General features: G+C 37.4%; 1 protein-coding gene across 4 annotated transcripts in view; it reads left to right on the top strand.

Annotated features, from left to right (window-relative positions):
- The first annotated feature begins 2,834 nt into the window (after window positions 1-2,834).
- The window catches only part of LOC121643619 (synaptosomal-associated protein 25-A-like), a 41,038-nt gene continuing 26,454 nt past the window's right edge, over window positions 2,835-17,418 (top strand). The window contains exons 1-3 of one of the 4 annotated variants that reach the window (XM_041991142.1): window positions 2,844-2,946; window positions 9,786-9,873; window positions 10,792-10,838. The gene's annotated coding sequence lies outside the window, so the exon portion shown is untranslated. Of the gene's footprint in view, window positions 2,947-3,273; window positions 3,276-9,785; window positions 9,874-10,791; window positions 10,839-17,418 lie in introns of all 4 variants that reach the window. The other 3 variants (XM_041991135.1, XM_041991150.1, XM_041991125.1) reach the window with 3 other exon arrangements.

Below are 17,418 nucleotides of genomic sequence, written 5' to 3'. Positions count from 1 at the left end.
ATTGCTGTTATTATGACCACAGCGTTGTAGCAGACATTATCTGCTGTAGTTCTGGCATTGATTTGCCTTTGTAGGTGTCAGTATGTCAGGCCAGTCGAGCTCTTTGGCTTCACATAATGAAGCATGCGCTCCTGAGAAACCCTCTGATCCTCAGCCAAGTTATTTCATATATTCATTGCCCTTTTTACCAGTCGCTTTCTGCAGTGCATGCACAAAAACTTATGTAACCTAACCTGCCTTTTCCTGTGTCCTATTGTGGTCCTCATCTTCTGCTGTCCTCCCGAATGACGAGTCATCCACCCACACAAGCGCTGTACATCTGTTGCTGTGGTACTGTTGGCATAATAAAGGAGAAATGTGGAGCTAAAAGCAAAGTGACTCCATTACCTGGATCGATGTCATGTTCAGGCAAATATGAGACCACGATCCTCTCTGGCTGGTGTTTCTTCTCTGTGCTCTCCCTTTGGGACTATCACATTTTAGATGATTGCACATGGAAAATATAACACATCATTACACGCTCGTGTAAAAAAAAAAAAAAACAGGCAAAACAAAGTGTGATGATGATGCACCCAAAAATAGATAAGGACATATTTAAAATGTGCACCACAAAAAGATAAGTGTTGCTGTCTTCCAGGGAAAATGTGATTAGAGGGTGCTCCTTTTAATAGTTTATTCACCGAGCCGTTAAGTGCACGTAGAAAAGGCCCATATATCATGCAAGATTGGATCTGCTAAACTCACTGGCTGTTCTGATGTGGAAATAAAATGTTTCCATGGAGAAGATGATGGAGACATTTGAGAGGTAAGGAGTAAAATAAAAGAGAAGAGAATCTACAACAGTGATGAGCAATCAACATAATGAATGCACTAAACTGAAAAGTGTGATTGGCATAAGGAGCTGATTTAGATGGAGCAGAGCAGTAGAGATTATCTGAACATCAATGCTACTCATTAACCCTTTCATTTCCCTGTTCCATTCATCTACAACTCTTTAATGTGATCTTTCCAGAGTCAATGGAAAAAGTAAGGACATTGTGACCTATTATTTAGGTAGCATTATCCAAGAATATTTTTTACTGCTGTACATTTCAGTTTGTCTTTATATTTGGGGAAAAATCCCTGAAGGTCAGTAAATCGTATAATCTGGAATTTATGTCTGAAACACACTGGCTCAAATCTTTACTGTAAAAGGATAATATCTTCAGATTTTTATGGCTTTTAAGACACTAAGATATTTCAGGGTGGTTCCAGTCAAGTAAAATAAACAGCCTCTGAGTAAATGTCTTGCAAGAGTACCAAGATTTACTACAATGTGTTAAAACATGATTTATTTGTGTTGGTGACATTTTTCTTTCATCAGTTTCTCTGTCATTTGGATAGTATTCGGTATTCACACGTCTGATGATGTAAAGTCAAGGACTTCAGGGGCAAACAGCTGTGCACACTGAGGAGGATGTCAGAGACCTAATGACAGGGAGCCATGCAGGCTCATGTACTGTGTGATGTGTGCGGAAAAGCCTTTTTACACCGAGGGAGATATTAGTGTCCTTTATACGAACATGCTCTATTCACTGTGCCATGAGCAGTGTTTAATGAAATGCAGTGTGATGGCAAATAATTTGAAAATTTGCATTTTATCAGTGCTCTTGCAGTAGGCATCTTACTTGTCTTGTGCAAATGGTTGTGAGTGAAAATGCACACGGAAAGCTGCATGTTCTCTAAACGCTCGTCCTTTAAAATGGTATCAGTCATCCGGGTCAGGGTCTGTATGCTAGAAAAGAAAACTGTAAAGTGATGATAGCAATGTGTGTGTCCCAGCAGGTTAGTTTCAGTTCAGACAAATGGAAGGAAGGTCAAATGTGTAGAGAGGAGAGTATGGGAGGGAACTGAAGAATGCTGTCGGCCAACCCTCTTTCCCTTTGTACTACCTTGTCACAGTGAATTTTAATTCAGTATACCAGATTTTGTTTCTACCTATTGTGAGGAAAGGGATTTACTTTTAAAACTGCGTGTCCTTTGGTGTCTTTAAGCGTTATTTTGTTAGTTTATTGTACTCAACATTTTATTATAATTTGTTTCAAATTCAAGTTAATGTAATAATTACTTAAGTTAATTTACAGCTCAATTTAGCTAATTAAATATGAAAATAAATATTTCCAGAAGCCGCTCTGAGCAACAACATGGCTTTGGGTAGGTCTGAGCTGCCCTACCTTTTATCCGCTGCGTCTGACGTAAGAAGGCGCGGCCATTTTGTGAAGAACTTCAAATTTCACACAGTAAAACAGGAAGTGAAACGACGTAACCATCACATTAAAAGTGAACACGCATACATATAAACTCATACAAAACGGTTCTAACACCATGCTGCATTATGAGAGCAACTATTGTTCATTATGCTAATAATCATAATAAAATAGCAGTTGGGTACACAATCCTTTCACCTTGAGCAGAACTATTGTTTGTTATGTCGACTTCAGGGGACGTGGAAGAGGGAAAGTTTTTCGACACCACTAAGTGTCACCCGTTTCCCCACTTTTAGAATAGGATTACATTTTTTTATCTGTATTCAAATGTTTAGTTGGACGTTGAAGTATTAAATGAACAGCTAAATTTACATAGTTGTATGTATAACTGAAATTAATGGAGGTTACGGCTGACGTTAGCTAAGTGTCTGCAAGGCAGTTTTCTTGTGCACAATCGTTCCGTTGCTGCTAACGTCTACGTTTTAACATTCTCCTCTCTGTCTTTTATTATGTCAAAGCTCAACAGGAAGTGTGTCTATTTAAATTCGTGAGGCTTACTTCGGTGGTTGTTGGGGGGAGGGCGGTGTGTTTCCACCGGGGACAGTCCCGTGAAACGTAGCGGTGGAACGGACAGACATTTTCATCCTGCTCAAACACATTCACACTGCTTGACAACAAGGAGAAGAAGAAAGTTAAAGAGGTAGGTTTAATTAAGTTTCCCATTTCTTTTAGAAAATCTAACTCAATAGCAGCAACGCAATTTAAAGTTTGAATAATTCGTACATGTGCGGATTTGAAGTTTGTGAAGCTTGTTTATCATTAGGGAATGTTGGCTGGCCATAGTGAAACGTTATTTACGAACTGTACTGATTTTCATTACCACGTTCGCTACTTTAATAAAGACAGTATATATATATTAGTTCAGTATTTGTAGTTTCCCAATTTAACTGCTTAAATCATTAAACTTTGAAGTGTCTTCTGTTTGGAGTCACCTGCTTGAATTTACACTATAACAGGATTAAAGTAGTTGTTTGTAAGGAGGCGCTGAAATAGTCCGATAAGAAAAAAAATCAGGTTCAGCACCGCGGACAGCTCCGGATCACTCCGCTGAACCAACGGCTGTTGAATACCGTACTGCTGGAAACAAAAGAACCCATGCAGGAGCTACTTTATCTAAGAGTTTTAAATAAGCGAGATGAATCTGACATCCTTCATTAGTTGATGATGAAGTTTATATGTTATGTGTCTGTAAAGCTAAACTGAAAGAGGCGGTGAATGATAATACCTGGTATTAGCTGATCTCCCGGTGAATGATTGTCACTTCTTTTAGGAGCGTCTTAGTGGATAAGGTAGGATAAGATAAAGGTTGGTGTTTGGCACAACGGAACAGCCATGGCTTCGGTACTGGAGTAGTGATGATGTTTGTTGTTGTGATTGTAAGTAATCCTAACTTTTGCCAACCTGTTTGGCAAAAAAAAAAAAAAAAAAAAAAGTACTGTTTTCTCAGAACACGGTGTTCAGTCAGTGTTTATGAGTTTATGGTGGGTATGTTGTGGGAGGGGAAAGTGTATTTTTTAGCCGTGATACCTTAATATTACAGTTGTTGGCAAGAGCACAAAATTTGGAGCTGTTTTGTTTCCATGCGGTGGAGACAATTACAGAAATATATATAAATAAATAAAAGGTAAAATTATAATATTCTGAGACAGATAAATAATAAATTGTGGTTGCATAAAGTGCTGTACTGTTCAGTCTAGCATCTCAGGGATGAGTGCCATTAATAGCTGTTCTTGTTTAAAAGACTTTCTAGTTAAAACACACACTGTCTCCTGTACAACCTGCTCATGTCAGTAAGGGCAAATCTCAGGCTGGCTCTTAAGCAGGCCAGCACGTGCATGTTTTCTTTGTCTGGATGCCTGATGTTATTTGTAGGAGTGAACAAGGTATGTGAATATTATGTGTATATCTAAACTGCAACAGGACATAAGTAAAATTTTTAGAAACAGGCTTTTTTTTCTGGATGCTCTGGAGCTGAAATGTTATGATGAACATAAACCAAGCAAGCAAGCAATCACCTTCCCAGTGAGAAAATGGTTCCTGTAGTCACTGGCACATAATGACACCACACCATCACTCCCACCCTCGTCAACCCTCCTCTATCACTCCATCACAAAAAGGTGAGAAATTATCACCAGCCTCCAGCCCAGCCCCGCTTCATTTTTATGAAACACACACAATATGCACAAAATAACACACTCTTCCTCTCATCTGAGCACTGTGATTACAATCTTCATTTTCTTGTTGCTCATTTATTACGTTTGAGCAATAAAATGAGCAGGAGCTCACGTTTCCATTCATTTCCATTCATTTCCCATCTTTTTTCCTTCCTCCCATCTGTGGAGTTTGTTTTAAATGCACATTCTTACAAACTATTTGGGGTAAAACGTTTGTAAAAATATTTCAGTGTTTGTTTTATTTAACTGATTCAAACTTTAAATGTTTTCTTTTCTAATGTTTCAGAGGTCATTTATGATAATTGCATTTAGAGTTAAATTTGTTGTAGTGAATGTAGCAAAAGTGTTGGTTTAAGTCATTTAGGTTCAAAAGAGTACAACACAATGGCCCAGCTGAAATATAGGCTAGCCTTCTGACTTAATAAGACTTCCCAAATACTTCAAGTATGCAGTGTAATCTGAACAGTCCAGCTGCAGCCGGTCGCTTTGCAAAGGCAATACGGTTTAATAGCAACAAAATGTGGGTTTTCACACAGATTTTTTATTTTAGAACTAAAACTCTAGACCTAATTTAGTTTCTAAATCATGAATTTGATCAAACCCAAAAATTCAGTCATTTTAAGATATCTGCTGTAGTCTTTAACCTCTGGCAGCAGCTGCTCTGTATTGTTTTCTGTGATTATTATTGCAGGTTTTGCACTACTTCAGTGATCTCCATGTGAATAAAGCAGCAAATAAAGTGATGTGTGATATGATGAGGAAGTTAAGAAAATGATTGCGCACAAATTTTTAATGTAAACGGTACACATTTGAAACCATTTTCATTTTATGAGACATTAAAAAAATTATTATATAGACATAAAGGGCAAATGTAATCAGATCACAGGTCACTGAATATAGTTTCTTTTAAAACCTCTTTTAGTCTTTCGGCTAAAGAGGCATCTAAATCACTTTTGCTCTTTGCACAGAGCCACACACATCTCCGTATTTTGATCCTAATGCTCCTTCAGCCTGTTATTTCTTAGATGCCTGAAACTGTGATATGATCCCCTCGCTTATTGATCAGGATGACATGGCTGAGCTGAAGTAATCTGATTCCCGTAATGGCTGTGCTCTGTAGAATCGCGCCTCTTTGCAGCATCAAAAATAAAAATAAAAAATCAATTTAAAAATAATCTGTGATGAAACCATGAACATTTAGACACATATTTAGACAGATATATTTGCTACTAATGTGTGCACGCAGTTTACATTTACTGCAAACCTATTGTTTGTACTTATGGAGTATTATGTGCAAAATTAACAATAATGCTAGTGTTATAAGCATGCACAGTATGTATATGTTATCTATTTCTGTATATACAGCACTATGTAAACCTGTCAATGCCATACATGTGAATGTGTCAAAAAAAAAAAACAAAAACAAATGTGCAGAGCAGAGCAGCATGTTGACAGGTGTCCAGTTGAAAGCGTGAATGCAGCAGCAGAGCAAAGATATCATTGGAAAGGTTTTTTCTTTTTTTTTTTTTTTTTGTGTGTGTGTGTGTGTGTTTATGGTGGCCTGTGTGTTAGATTGAGCTAAAGTGAGTAAGAGTCTGTGAAGGCCAAGAGAGAGTGAAAGAAAAGGGAAAACATGCATGATGGAAAGTGAAGATACTGAGAGGAAGAGTGGTCCACGTGTTATGTAAGTGTTTGAGGTGTGTGTGTGTGTGTGTGTATTTTGTAGGCCCACAGATTAATCCAGTGGGTTTTATCCTCAGTGAATGGGACAGTGGGGCTTTGCAGTGATTATCCCTGCAGGCCACAAATGATTGCTTTGCATCTCCTGTACATCCCATGCTGTCATGTCGACCTGCCTGCACATCACTCTGTCTTGTCTTCTTTATAGTCATCACAGCCAAAGTTGACAAGTCATATAGCTTAAAGAGATGTCTCTGTTGTAGGTACCATTTGTGGATTGTTATTTATTTATTTTTCTATACTTTTTTTTTTGATGAGGAATGCTTTAAAATTATCCACATGATAAAAAAAAAAAAAAATCAAGAACTGCCAACAAGTAAAGTTTGATGTTTGTTTTCTTCTCTTCTGACTGACTTGGCCACTTTGTCATGTTTGTTTTTCATTCCATCCATTTTTCTGGTTAATCCAAGCATCTCAGCTGTAGCCTGCTTTCTATATATTTCTATCTGTCTGCTTCGGATTACATAACCAAGAAGTGTCACAGAGACAATCTGCTTTTTCATCCTTTTTCAAATGAGACAAAAATGGCTGAATGTTGGAAACTTACCCCTTACAATTGTTTTGGAGCACGTAATCCCCCGTCACAGCAAAAGTGTTAAAAGCAAAACTTGGCATCTTAAATCGTGCATTTTTGCACTGGATGCCAGATGGTGGATCTTGTAACTCTTTGCTCAGTCATGTAGTGACTGCAGCATTTTGTCACCCTGTCAGAAATCTGAAAAACAAGGTGTTTTATCATTTTAAAGTAATTTTACTGGTGCGATAATACATAGCTCACAATGTTTAGATATTCAGAAAATGCCTTGATGATATAATTTCCCTAATGAATTGATCTTCCCCCAGATTTCCTCAGTGATTTTCCACAGCAGATTTCTCTCTGTGTGTCTGTCCTGCCTCTCCATAGGGAATGTTTTAATTCAGCGAGGCCATATTGTCACGGCAGGCATAGCTGTCGACAGGAAACAGGCTTGCTCTATTCACACTTAATCATTGTGTTCAACCTGGACAGAATCACTAGGCTGGATTATAAAGCTGGTATTTGAACACATGCACCCTGTGCTTTGAATTAAAAACCAATTAATTTATTAGTTTTTAGTTGATATAGTTTTTCTTTTCTGTGGTCAAACCAGAAATGATATACCAGAGGAACTGATTGTGAAATTACTTAACTGAAGCAGAAAATATAATTTACATTTCTCAAAAGGATGGTGATATAGGGTTGACATTTTTTTTCAACTAGTGAGTTCTATGCTTGATTTTAATTATTTTTCACTTAAAACTATATCAGCTTTGCAAAACTGATACAGCCATGTTGCTTACGTATGCATACAGTAGGTACGTTTGGCCCAGATTTACTAAGGTTTTGTGCCATGTTTCTGCAAAACTGTAGATACTTAGTGCAATGAAATCCTCCATGAAGGTTTGGTACCACTTCATGACATCCCCTTCTGGGTGTAAGCTGCAGATATATTTCATAACTTGGAGAGGTGCCGTGATAAGTTAGTGCCTGAAAGGTTTGGACACTGGAACAGTTGCGTATGGATCAATTAGGGATGTGTAACTATCCCTTAGAAGAAAATCTGATATGTATTTAGAGACACGCAGTAGAATACAAGCCAAGGACAATCCATTTTTGATCATAACCTTTCAAGGTTGTGTGGCGTGGAAGGTGTGGACCCAAATGCAGGCTTGTGAGGCAGGAGGCAGACAAATGCAGAATAAGATTTTAATTAAAAAAAAAAAAAAAAACGTAACCTTACAAAAACAAGACTGTTAGGCCTGGTTCACACATAACGATTTTTGGGCTGTTTTTGTCCCGATTTTGCCTCTTCCGCCTGATAATCATGAGCTTTCCCTGTCCACTCATCATTTGGTCTGTGGTGTGTTATGAGCCGATTTGTCCCGATAATCTGCTATGAAACGGGTCGTAGCCGACAACTGGGAATATTGAACATGTTCAATATTTCAGAGCCAATTTCTGAGGAACGCCAACGACTCGTGTACTCTGACTGCGTGGATGGTGACGTTGTACGGAATGTAGCCAATCAGAGAGCGAGCTGGCTGGGGAACAAGGAAGTAAATAAAGCCCGTGTTCACACCGTCTCCAGTCTGGTATTTTTTTCAGTTCTGGCTTTTTCTGTTAATAATTGTCCCAAGACCACCATCATTCCCTCGTCCTATATATCCCCTTCCATGCTGTGTGTTGTGTTTTCCAATTGTTACTATGATTCTTCTTCTTCTGTTTTTGCCGGTTGTGGCTATGGTTCTTCTTCTATGTTTCTACTTTTGTCCGGCTCGGAGGACTAGATTGTAGATCAGTTGTGGGACAGCATTGTTATGTGTGTGTTGTTATGTGATTATATTTTCGCAGCAAACCACACACAGTAAGATCAAAACTGATTTTTATTTTCACGTGTGAGGTCTCAACCAGATAAAAAATCTCCTAAGATTTAAAAAATCGTTATGTGTGTACCAGGCCTAAGACTACATGACATGACAAAAAGCCCATGACACATGAAGACTACAAATGGATTGGCCGCAAATAAATTAAACTGAGGGATATATATACACAGAGGACTAATGAGAAACAGGTGAAGTGAATGAACAAATCAATCCAGGTGAACTAAGGAACGGGAAACAGAAAACATAACAGAATACACAAGGGAAGGAACTACAAAAATAAAATCCGAAACAGAACTAATAACAAGACCATAAAAACCAAAAACCAAGACCATAAACTAAGATTATGACATAACCATCTGATTTGATGCAACCTGCTCTCATTCTAAATATTTGTTTAACATAGATATTCATGTTCCATGATAAAAAAAACAAGTCTAATCTATAAATGTGGCACTGGTTTGTCACCTTTTCTTATTTCTGCTGCTGTTGTTGGATCTCTCTGGTCATTATGGAAGTACATCTGTGTTCATGGGTGAGCACAGATTTAGATCACTTGCAGAATGTGCCACTCTTTTCTGCACTTTTTCTGGATTTCAACCTCACTGAGTTACCATTTTTAGTAAATCTGGCCTTTTTATGGGTAAAGCATGCTAGAGTACTCCTAAGTCCATGTCTTTGTGTGCATCTGTATTCAGGCAAATGCATGGTATATTATCAGTCAGGCAGAAAGTTGCCTGTGAACGGTCTGAATAGTCAATCCCTCAGGCTCTCCTCATGCTCTCTGCCCAGGTCAGAGCTTGATATACAGTAGACTTACTGTTTATAGGTCAGCAGATTCATGTTCCACAGCTGGTTACATTTCTGTGATCAGAAAACCTTTAGTCTACTTGTACATAAAATTAAACAGAAAAACTTCAGGAATTGACACACAGCAATAGTAATATGTCACTGTTGTGTGCTAAAGTTGTCTAAGAACAGACAATGTAATAAGTGACAAGTGCAATTATTGTACTTTAGCCTCCTGGCTCTTTATAGATTGAGTTTTTTGCACATCTCTGCATACCGCTGACCAGGTCGGAAAGAAGCATCTACACAAGACATAAATGCAAGAGGATGTGATTATATGCTTGTTTTCTTGTGCTCTATGTGTGTGTAATTGTAGATCATCAGCCTCTGCATCTCAACAGCAACCTTTGTGATGCCAGACTAACTGTGTGTGTGTTTGTGACAGATATCACTTGAAACAAAAGGTAAAGAGAGTTGGATTCCTCAAGTGTGTATGCATAGAGTGTACAGTAAGACCTTCTTTGAGTCATTTATTCACAGTTAGCCTTCTAGGGACTTGTAGACTATTATACCTGTTTGCACATGTAGTTACTGTAGGGACAATGCCATTACTCTGTCAGCGATGATCTAGCCATGTAATACGCCACAAAGCTGCTATGCTGAAATTATTTGCATGTTTGCTTAAGGATGCAACATCTTTGTTACTGTTAGCTTACAAACACCTGGAAACATTAAAATACAGATTACATTTCTGAACAGAATACAGCTAAATAACTGTTTCAGTATTGTGTTTTATGGTTTCCGACTATTTTTTGAGAAAGTGCGAAAAATTTTAGTCCAGACTTTCTCAATAGCTCTTGTTCACTTATGTACACAAAGGAATGTGTCTTTGTTGTTCGATTAGTGAGGTTGTGACCTGCTGTAGATCAGTCGTGACTGACAGTTCAATCCCAAAATTATGAAACTGTAAAAATGATTAGTTACAAAAGCAACAATAATGTGTGTTTTTGTAAGAAGGGAAGAAATTATCCCGTTTTCCATTCTGTCTACAGCAAGCAAGACGCTTCTTATAAGTATTTCACTCAATCCCACAAACAGACATTATCCCTTTAGCTGCAGGGGTGTCTCTGCTGAAGACATATTCTAACAGTATGGTAATATCTTGATATTTTTATGGAGTGGCACCTGGAAAGAACACACAGGTTGTGTGGCATGACTCAAAAAGGAATGTTGTGAAAATTTTTGAGTGAGTGAGAAGCATTGTTTTTCTCCCTTATATGCATTTTTAAAATTAATTAATTTTTTTTAAAAATAAAGGTTTGCTGAATTTTCACAGAAAAAGCAATTAACTGAATTCTGACGGTTTCTTTTATTTCTGCAAGCTGCCGCTAGTGTTTGTCCATTTGGATCTTAGCTGTGAAGAAAAGAGGTACAGGATATATTATTGCTGTGCATACAAGGTCATAACATTGACTTTATGGTGTCAGTATAGAAAATAAACAAATAGACCAAATACACCGCTGCCACTGCATGATGCCTCCTGGCACTCTCCTGGATAGGAAAACTGAAGGAATTAAGCATTAAAGCTCTACTTTTACTTCTGACTTGCTGCTTTGTTAGAAGGACCAGCAGAAAAATAATTTGTCAAACAGGTAAACAGTAAGTGTTTACCTGTTAGGCGTATTAGAAAGCTAACCCCCGTACAAGTACATTATAAACAAACAAATAAAAGAATTTAAATAAATACAGAAATAACTAAAATGAGATTAAACTAGAGTTAAAATTAGATCTGTCCCCTCAAAAGGCCTACATCAGGGGTGTCAAACTCCTAATTTGACGTGAATCAGGTGTGTTGAGTGTGTTGAAGCAGGGAAACAGCTAAAACATGCAGGACAGTGGCCCCTCGAGGACCGGAGTTTGACATCCCGGGCCCACAGTTTGGAAGCCGCTGGTCAGTTTGGATCTTTGCCTGTGTTTGTCTTCTCCTGGTGGACAAGCATAGTTAGTTGATGTGTATGACTTCATTGTGGGTGTATGACACTATGTTGGTCCTATGATGGACTGACAGCCTTTCCAGAGACTATTTCCAGAATGAACCTGTAACTTAAAGTGAGTAAAGTTACTGAAAGGATGGATAGATAATTGTGTGGAATTCTGACATTTTACCACACAATTTCCCTACAAATTTTCCACTTAAGCACCAGCCTGTGAAGACCTTTAAATCCAACGCATTGGCCCATGAAGCTCACCTTCTGGACCACATAGCAGGTTGATGTGATATATGAACTGTCAACACACATACTGTGTGAGTATCTTACACACAAGAAGATATAAAAGAACATGCACACTCTCACACATACAGTAGACGAACATTTCCCCTGCTGTTGCATTAGTAATGTGGGCTTAGCTCTAGCCAGTGAATAATGAAACATGGTTCTGCCTTGATGTGATAAAATGTTAGACCCGCCCAGTGATGTTTTTAGTTTTTAGCTTCTCAGATGAAAAGTGTTAACCTTCACAAACTTCACATGGTGGGTCTATATTCTCTATCACTTTTACTTTAAATGTGCAGAAAAAGAAGGTTTATAATCAACCATGATTATCATTATGAAGCCATTAATATTTTTGTTGTAGTTGGTGTATCTGCAATTATTCATCTTTTTTCATGTGAAAAGATAGAAAGGATGCAAATAGGCCAAATCTGGTTCATAAAAACGTGAGGGGGAAGGTGGATGTTAAACACCCCTCATGCTTTCCATCCTATTTTCACATACTCACAATGTTGCTTCTCCTACCCTCAGCACTCTGTGTTCTTTAAAAATTATACAATAATGCGAACAAAAGGTTCTCACTGTGTCAAAATCTTTTTCAGCTGTGTTACATCTCCTTCACGTATTTGTGCAGGCATGAACTATACCCTTTTCAGAAAGCCAGTGGCAGCCCAGGGTTCACTATTCAGCTCTGCACAGCCAGATTTACTCGCAATCATACAATGAAAAGAAGCATTACCAAAATAGGAATGCTAATTTCCTTTCATGCTGTGCTCTTTCTCATTTCTCACCACATCTGGGACAATTCTGCAAAACCAAATCCATGAATGAAACGGATAAAATGCACAAACTATTCTAAAAATCTTCAGATTTAGGTTAGTGCCTTCATAAGCCTGTGAGAAACACACAGCTAAACAACTGACAAGCTGACCTGGTTTCCCTGACTGTGAGATTCAGTGCTGCCTCAGTGTCCTGATGTCCTATTTCTCTCATAAAACATTGTTTATCTTAAATAAATGTGGTGCTTGACTGATAGTAGCCTTTTTATTGCAGCATTGAGGCATTTTATGTTGGGTGTGGGTAAAATAGCTGCCTGAGATTTCTGTCAGTTATGTGTTAACCTGACCAAAAAAGGAAGATTTTTACTACATAATAAGATAGTGATTATTTTAAGTTTCCTACCCACTGTGAAGGGAGAAGAGCAGTGAAAACATACACAAAACATCCACCAAGTTTAAAGTTGACTTAAAATAATCTGTTGTGTTGGTTTTAGATCTTGACGTAAGCTACATTATGAACCAAGAACAAACTGTGTGAGAGCCACAATTAGTGAATGAAAGGGACAAAAAAGTAAGATGGTTGACAATTAAAGGTGGCATTGTTATTCCTCTGTTGCATATAGCTCAATTAACTACGTTAACTTGGGGGATGCTGTGTCAGCCGATTCTGGCTGATTTTTTACACAAGTGTAAAAAATGAATTGTTATATGTAACGTTGGGTTCCAGTGTTGACTTTGTAAGTCAGCCAATCAACTTACACTTTTGCTGTCTGGACCAATCTCTGTGAGATTACATCACATACAGCTCCCTTTATATTGGTAAAACCCTTACCCCAAAGTAGGAGCTATGAAATACCCCATAAAACCATTTATATGAACTAGGATCAGCCACAGTTCCTGTGATAAGAACTGCAAAAGGTTCCCACAATCTCCTCATCAGTAATCTTTAATCTTTGTAGAGTATTGCTGGTTTTGTGCTGTAGAGTAAAAAATATGGTAAATGCATGAATTAAACAACTCATTAAGCTAATTTCCAACTCTACAAAATAATGGTTAAAGGAAAACATAAACTAGAGTAAACTGCACCAAAAAGTTCTAACCTAAATATCTGTAAAAACCTACAACAACCAAATAATAAAAAAGGGAAAAGTCAGAAATAAACCATTTAAAAAGACTGTTAAGTGAAATGACTTGACTAGCAAAGGAAGAGAAGCAGAAGCTTCCAGCAAATCAGTGTGAAGTACTTCTAGTTAGCTAAAAGGCTTTTATTTTATTCTGCAACCAAATTTAAGAGAAGTACCATTAAATGTGTCCACCTTTTGTCTCAGTTCTCATGTTGTTTCTATTAAGTTTTTGTTTGTTTTGTTAAATATTTTAACACCTTAGAGAAGTAATCTGATTACACAGCCCTGGTTAACTATTTTTAAAGATGTTCTGAATTATGTAGAAGAAATTGAGGACTGTCATTAATTATAGATGGCTAGGACTGTACTAAAGATCTGAGAGTGAAAATTCCTTCGTTTGGGTTTTTGGAAGATAGTAAAACCTTGCTTCAGCAATGTTTTCTCATTACTTCAAAGGTTTTATTTTTGAATCAAAAGACACTCTTTTGTAAATAGGGTCTTCTGTGGGATTTTCCATTTGTGTACTTTAACTGGATTTGTCTTAGTTGCCTGAAATAACTTGCTGTTGGATTCTTCTACAAATTGGTGCTGTGTTTCTGTGGGCTTATCATCACAGTGCTAATCCATTCCCCTTCTGGAGCTTTGTGCCACGACTTTGTGTTGCTCTGTTCTACTGTGTTGTATTCATACATACAGTGAAATAAACCTGCCAGCTCAAATGATGTCAGTACCTGACATAGAACTGTGGTTTGTCTAGAGTATAAATATACAATGTGTAATGATGGATGTGACTCCATAACACATTTAGTTAGTTCCTTAAACTAACTAAAGGAGGCGAGATGACAGAGGTGGGGCTCTACAAGCAGCTGGATTTACACTCTTTACTCTTCAGGATTAAGGCTGATTGTGAAGCTAAGCGGCTGTTATGTCCATTGCTGTTTGTTAAAAGTTTTTTTTTCTTACTTTTCAGGTTTTTAGCTGCTTTTGCCATCGAGGATATGTTTCAGTTCTTTGCAAATCTTATCTCATCCTGTTTCCAATTTAACCTTCAACAGCTTTTAGGATTAAAGCTATTAATATTTCAATCAATAATTCATTGGTGCCCTTTCAGCTTCTCCATTTAAGTCTGTGTTCTCCCATCAGACTTGATTTTGTAGCTCATTCTGTTTCTCTGGCACTTTTTTTTCCGAAAGCCAGCTGTTTTCAGCTATAAATTGAGTTATTAGTGTGATTGAAAGAAACAAAAAAATAAAAAACAGGCTTTTATGTAAGTAAATAGTATGGTTAATATATTAAGTTTATAAACTAATAATTATATACAGTAATGCTCACTTTTTCCTTAGACATTTACTCCATCTATTCATAGACAGAGAAGATGAAGTGAAACAAATAACGCAGGAGAGAGGAGATAGCATCAGTGTGTGTGTGTGTGTGTGTGTGAGAGAGAGAGAGAGAGAGAGAGAGGGAGAGCGAGCGAGAGGGAGGGAGGAAGTACAGTGAAAAAAGTGGAGACTAAATCCTCTTTCCCTGCTGACTTTAATCTCTCCACGGGCTGAGCCGGGCAGTTCAGGCCTCACAGCAGCTGTCAGTCAAGACGAGTGACGGGCTGCAGGTGGGGGATGGGCACAGTTGGACCTTGTTATGTGTCAGCTTCGTTGTAGCTGTGGGTTTGTGTGTGTTTGTCTATGAAACATGTGAAGCATGTTAAAGGGGCGGTGACTTTCAGAGTGGGACGAATGGACAGGGCCGGAAAAAATGTGAAGCAGAAACATGATTTTCTTTCTCAGCTTAAAGTAAAATGTTTACAAAGTTGATAGAAGAAAGATGCATATAAAACTTTTTTATTTGATTTGATTTTACTTGATTTTATACGTAACTGGTTTGTTGTCCTGTTAAAATGGGAAAGGGAGTTAAAATATCCTTTTTTATATATAAAACAAAAAAATAAAAATAAGGTTATGTGCCATTTTTGTGAGATTGGCGGCGGGCCAGATTTGACCCTCTTGTGGGCCAGTTTTGGCGTCCAGGCCAAAGTTTGATACAGCAGGTTTAATCCCTTGATGTTTATTGTTGCAAATTTGCTAAAAACCACTTATGGGCTTTTTGATTTGGTTTAGATTTATGTGAATAATTTCTTTTATGTATTTATTTATCAATTATTATTATTATTATTATTATTATTATTATTATTATTAATAATAATATTATTATTAATATTATTATTATTTACTTATTGTTATTCATTTATTTAATATTTAATTGTATTTTATTCTATGTTTATCTTTTTGTTATATTTTTTCCTTAAATTTTTACTGTGTTTATCTAGCTTGTGTTGGCCCCACTATAGACTGGCGGCCTGTCCAGGGTATCACGCCCCTCGCCTGGTAATTACTTGGATACCCTTCACATCCCTGCAACCCTTAACTGACTAAGCGGTATAAAAAATGGAAGAATAGATTTTGTTTCTATATAATTGTAAATAAATTTAGGTGCAAAGGGGTTACACCTAAAGGTAAATAATTTGTTAGTAATAAAATTGATTAGTTTCAGTTGAACAAGGAAGAAATCTGAGCCAACTAAGTTGGTGATAAAAATCATTTTAACTGAGAGAACTGTAAAATTCACCCATTCACCATTCAAGGCTTGAGGTGGTAAAAAAATAAATAAAAAAAAAAGAAAGACAGAAAAGAAAAGAGGAGTTGTGAGTGAGATTTGCTCTTTTTGGGCCACTCGACTTGAAATTAATTTTAAAAACACAAAGCCCGGTGAAAATCATTTAAAGTGTTGATTGCACTTTTGATTAACGTTGATAAAAGGTGATAGGTAGTATGAGCAACAGCCACAGACACTGAAAGAAGAAGCCTGACTAAAAGATAGAAAATGACTACACTAACCCTGAGCTGTGGGTGTGTGACCGCTAAGAGACAAGCAATCATCTCTGAATACAGGCCTTTTTCTAAATGCACATTAGGCGCATGCATCAGCATCAATGCTGTTGCTGCTGACAACACAACCACAACAATGTGTCAACATGCGGACATCAAGCAATTGTGCTTGGTACCATGCCATGTAGAGAATTTGGATCTATTTTTATATCAGAGCAGAGACAAACGACAGTATCCTGAATAAATTAAAATAATTCTTTTACATTCTTTTACATACTCGATCAGTTTGTTGAAAACTCACACTGACAGTTTTTCAGACCCATCCTTAAGTTTTAGCAGTTCGTGTTTAGTTTTAAAAAGCTCATTTAGCTTGTAAAAGCACCCAAAGTGGCCGTCTCCTTTTCCAAACAAAGCTTTTCATTTTTTTGCTCCGTTCATTTAATCTTTTCCTTCCTGCTTCCTCTCTTTCTACACACCATGTCACTCACTGTTTCACTTGCAGATATATAAACATACATCTGCAGCACCAGTCACATGGCCAAAATATAAAATGTCAACATAAATATTTTAAAGTTTTCCATACCAGTCATAGCAGACAAAAAAATAAACACACACACACACACACACACACACATGTGGAAAAGCCATGAAAGCTGGAAAGAAGCACTGTTTTTTTCCTCCTCTCCCCTTCATTTTTTTACAGGCTCATGTTCAATTATTAACTGCTATGATGACTCCATGGGGTGGAGGCAGATGCAGACAGACAGACAGAAGATGAGACAGAACAAGAGGACACTTTATCAAACATCCAGCTGTGGCTCTAACTGACCTTGTGTCTATTCCACTTTGAGATCTTGTGACAGGAAGATAGATTGAGGACATGAAGAGAACATTCAGGTTTCAAAGTCTCTTATATAAAACACCACTCACAAGTTGTTTATTTGGTTTTTA

This window comes from Melanotaenia boesemani, chromosome 1, assembly GCF_017639745.1.
Source record: "Melanotaenia boesemani isolate fMelBoe1 chromosome 1, fMelBoe1.pri, whole genome shotgun sequence".
NCBI lineage: Eukaryota > Metazoa > Chordata > Actinopteri > Atheriniformes > Melanotaeniidae > Melanotaenia > Melanotaenia boesemani.
Note: the sequence above shows the minus strand (reverse complement) of the source record. Positions and strands in the feature narration are given on the sequence as shown.